The sequence below is a fragment of the Octopus bimaculoides genome, chromosome 14 (genome assembly GCF_001194135.2).
Source record: "Octopus bimaculoides isolate UCB-OBI-ISO-001 chromosome 14, ASM119413v2, whole genome shotgun sequence".
Classification (NCBI taxonomy): domain Eukaryota; kingdom Metazoa; phylum Mollusca; class Cephalopoda; order Octopoda; family Octopodidae; genus Octopus; species Octopus bimaculoides.
The window spans coordinates 44,277,238-44,282,735 of NC_068994.1; positions in this window are offsets into that span (position 1 = coordinate 44,277,238).

The window sequence follows — 5,498 nt, forward strand, 5'->3', positions numbered from 1 at the left end:
GTATGTGTGTGTGTGTATTTGATAGGCAAAGTACACAAAAATTTTCTCTCTCTCTTTCCAGTTCTCTCTCCCTCCAATGAAACATTCATATAAATAGTGAGAAATTTTTTCTCAGTAAAACATAATCATACAATATATCTTTATACTTTACCTATAAAATACAATGTTTTATTAACCCTTTAAATGCAATAAGCAGTTACATCCTCTCAGAATTTTATTACCATAAATGCCAAATGTGGTTTTATCCCTTGGCTTTGGAAAAAAAAAAAAAAAAACTCCGCCTTATGCTCTGAGAAGCAGAGACACCTCATGTGACACTTTTTACGGAAAATCATTTTTTGCAGATTTTCTAATTCTTTCACATATTTCATCAAATATCTCTTTACTGAGTAAAAATCAAACACTCTTAATAGTAGGTATAGAAACCATACCTACAAGAGATATTGCAAAAGTCTCACTGAAGCAGAAAATATCAATTCTATTATTTTTTATTTTTATATATTTTATTTTTCTTTGTGAATAATTAACATCATTACAGGAATGGTCTTGAAAATTAATTATGCTGTGAAAGGGTTAAATGATTATCTAATTTACTTCATTTTATTCTTCATAATCTTTTTGTTTAAACAGTCAGAAGGGGATACTATTTTATTATAAAGTTCATCCCTGAGTGTTTCAGTACCTGTAATTAGACATGTGAAGGTATTTAAGCTAAAACTATGGCAGATGTTGATATATATATAATACCATGTGTAGGAACAGCTCATTAGCATATAGAATAATTTGATTGGATAACTTGACGAACATTTCTTTCAGTTTGAATCTTACCAAAACTGATCACCAAACATCAAAGAAATAATGTTGCTGTTGTTATTATTGATGTTACTAATAATGGTTGGCATTGTTCTTGGATGTTTTTGTTTAAAAATCGGTCACAAAGAGAGACACCAAGGATCTGACATGGACACCGCATTTGGAACACCTCAAACTTGTTCATGACCCATTTGAGGATGATCCAGGACTCATCACTGTAGAGGAAGACCATTGAAAACCAAGTCTGGGGATGCAGGCTGCAGTGGTTTTTGCAGCATCTGCAGGATGAGCACCAAAGGACTACCACACCAACTTTTGTGATGGCAGCGACCTATGCACTGAAGAATCCAGCATAGCACACCAGAGAAGACACGGGCAAAACAAACTGAAGAAGATCTGAAGTTGTAATGCCTCAACCTTAACTATGCTAAGGCCAGCACCATGGATCAGAAAGCATGGAATAACATCATCACCAGAGTCCATCATCCAGTGGTACCCATAGCAGCATATCAGTTGAGTGGACAGCCTCCCCATCTGGTCACCAGCTAGGGATTTTACTTAATTACTTACCTACTTACTTACTTACTTACTTAATGGTGGTGGTGGTGGTGGTGGTGGTTAGCTTCAAGACACTCCTAATCACCAAAGGTATTCCAACAGTAACCATTCTTCTTTTCTCTTTTGTTAGCCCTAATTTTATTGTCCAGTATGTTTTTCTTTTTTACGAGATGGTCATATGGAATTCAAAGGAAGTTTAGCATTTTTAGCAAGTCAAGTGACCATGTAGAGGCTCCCTTGTTGAGTTCAGAGCTTCTTCTGTCCGCAAAGAAACAACTTTCAAATTATAGGACATCAATCCTATGTAAATATTATCATCAATTCAATGTCCACTTTTCCATGCTTGCATGGGTCAAGTGGAACTTATTGAGATAAAAGTTCTATGGGGGGATGTGCTTCTTGTCACCTGTTTCCAAGCAAGGTAATGTTTCACCAAAGCCAGACATGTTTTCACAAAAGATAGAAACAGAAGGACACTACTTGTATGAGAGTAACACTCATTTTACAACTAGCATACAAGATAGATAACAAAGAGGTATCAACCCCTCACCACCTCACACATGCGTGAACACATGCCCATGCATACACACATACATACATAAATATACACACACACACACATTTATATATATGCATATGTATAACGGGCTTTTTCTGTCTACCAAATCTTTTTACAAAGCTTTGGTTGCCCCAAGAGTATAGCAGAAGACACATGTCACAAGTGTCATGCAATAGGACTGAACCCAGATCCATGTGGTTAGGAAGCAAGCTTCTTAACCATACAGCCACACCTGCACCTATAATCCTTCATATGTATTTATATGATAATATGATAATAACTTAAAGTTATAGACCTACTTGAACTGAGGAATGATAGTCCTTTTACTTCAGCAAGCAACTGTGTTTGACCCCCAAGTAAAAGTAAAGGGAAGTTTTCCTTCTCAAGTCATACTGACTCATAAGGGCTGGTTTCCTGGTTTCCATGGTGTATATGTTACCAACCTGGACAGGTTGCCGGCCTGTTGCAGGATGGCTCATTTTTGTCAGCTAAGTTGATTGGAGCAACATGAAATGAAGTGTTTTGCTGAAGAACACAATGTGTCATTCAGTCCAGGAATTAAAACCACAATTTTACAATCATGAGTCAAACATCCTAACCAAGTAAGCCATGCACCTCCACCTTGCCCCCCTCCACCCAAGTAATAACTTGTAAATGAATTGTAAACTGTACAGTTAAGCCTTAATTATCTGAATGAAATGAACAGAGAGAGTTTTGACTGAATAACTGATCTGAGCACAAGCAATGGAAGTCATCCTGAAAATAATTGCATAAAAAAAAAAACATGCTTACAGACATTTTTATGTCATTCGGTTGATAAAAATGCATTCTTGTGTAACCTTCATGACATTTTCCTCATGATCCAGGTGCTGTTGAGTCTGACTCATCACCAAGCTTTGGTGCCTGAGGGTGCTTCAGAATATTGCGGGTGGACACTAATTTGTAATAATGCTAAAGTGGAGTTTCAAAATAAGTGTATCACTGTAAATCTGAGGATGCACCATTGAATAGTGAGAAGGTAGTGTCATCGAGTTAAACCCCTGAACGATGGGCATGTGTAGAGTATTACTTTTCTGTTTAATTGTCAATGGTGTTTGCTTTCTCTTCACTGACACAGTAATGGCAACAGACTCAAATTACTTGTAATGGATACATGCTCAGAAAAGTTAAAGAGTGACAAGGACTTCTCTGATTTTACCATGCTTTCAAATTTTTCAAACAAGCCATCAGTTTTACAAGTTAAAATTATTCTAATACTATTTAAAATGACTGACCAGGTGGTAAGCTTGTAGAACTATTGTAAGATCGGTCAAATGTACTTAGTGACATTTCTTTTTTTGGTGGGGGGGGGCTCTTTACATTCTCAGTTCAAATCCCACAGAGGTCAACTTTGCTTTTCATCCCTTCAGGTTTGATGAAATAAGGTATCAGCTAAATACTGTGTTCAATGTAATCAACTTGTCCCCTCCATTCGCAATTGCTGGCCAATGAACCCTACAATGGACCAGTGTCCTGTTCAGGAAAATGTGATCTTGGTCACTTATACCCCATGGAAATTGGACAAGCCATATGAGTCTTATGGCTCAAGAAAAATGTTTTTAAAAAAAATGACTGACTAAAATTAAGCTAACAGCCCAACTAAGATATGGTACTGTTGATAACTGTAGACAAAAGATGTGATTGACACAGCAGTGTCAGTAACATCTCTCTGATGTAACACTTTTGCATGTTCGTTATTGATTTGATTTTTCACTTTTAATCATTGTAAATAAGAGTCAAAATGGTAGCACCAGTATTATTCTCAAGTTTTGGTTACACATAGCAACAACCAAATACATATTCATGAAGTTTTGAGATCTTGTTTGGATAAACCAAAATTCAGGTAACTGACTGTACATAAAGACAACCTTCACTTGAGTAAACACTCATACTTAATCATGACGGAAGAGTATTAGGTGTTTCTGACATGATGCAATATAATGTTTTCCCAGTGTGATTATAAAAAAAAACAAAAAACATGGTATGATATAAATGTTAGACAGCGACATATGCTACAATATCAAATGTGAGATATTTTTTAATACAATGTTGGATGTGATGAAATGTAATTTTTTAGACAGTGTGATAAAATGCAATATAATTTCAATGTTAGTATATTTAATTTATGTTATATATTGATATGTGGTATAACATATAACAGTAGGCAGTGAGATATATAACAGCAGGCAGTTAGATATAACACAAGGCTATATACAATATGGCTAACTAGCTCATCTAACAGAACCAGTTGACAGTGAAAATATTCACATAAAATAATTTGATCGCAAATTTATTGTTTTTATGTTTATTTTATTTTAGCTTATTATATTTTATACATTTAGTTTTTGTCTGTTGTGGGAGTTGTGGCATAATGGTTGGCAGACTCATCGCTTTACTCTGAAGGATGAGAGTTCAAGTCCAGCCAATACAATTTTGCATTGGCAAACTTGGAAAGGTTCAATACAGCATAATAAACCTTACCAATTCGCATTTTCCTCACACACATACCTAAATTGGTCATTCCTGCACCCTGTGAAGAGCTTCTTGGTAGTAGGTTTTTGTCCTTTTTCTTGCATAAAGGTATCACAATGGGAATAATTTTTGTCCGAATGCTGCAATTTTGTGAAAACAGCCTCCCAACTGCTATGCTTCAACTCTCTTTAGATTTGCAGAAAAAAAAAAAAATCCAGTTTTTTTTTTGTTGTTGTTGTTTTTTTGTTTTTTTCAAATTATCTGCCTTCACCTGACCCCAGCAAATTTTGACCAAGTTGCTATGGAATGGCCTTTGAAAATATTTAATCCATAACAGAAACAAAATTTGAATGAAATTTTAAAAAAAATAGTTGAACCAACTGTGAGGTCAAAGAAAGAAAACAGATGCATGGCTATTATTATTGGTTCTCCAAATGTACATTTGGAATGGACCAATAAGTTCTAGCATGCATTCACCATCTTTCATATAAGATGCCTTTTAAAATATATCATTGAGAACATGTCACAACTCTTTGAGTTTTCTCCTCCATTGTTTTTTTCTTTTTTTTATGGTTATATTTCCAAGAATTTTTTGTTTTTGTTTTTGTTTTGTTTTTTCTGTAAAGTATTTGAGTGAATGTTAAAACAATTACTGCCCAGTACATATAAACATCCTTTTCGTAATTAGTAAGAATTGGATTTTAGAATAATTGAGGGAAAGAAAATTGGTTCTAAAACTAAAAAAATATACAAAAAAAAAATGTTTTTTTTTTTTTAAATGTACAAGCTTATCAAAATAAAATAATAAATAAGATAATAGTTAAGGAACTAATAAATAAAATAAATAAAAATTAAGACAAGCAGACATAAAATATCCAAAACAAAAGATACATACACACACACACACATACATACACACATACTCACACACTCACACACACATGCATACATACATACATGTGTATACATACATATATATACATATACACACACATATACATATACATAATGTATATATATATATATATACATGTATATATATATATATATATATATA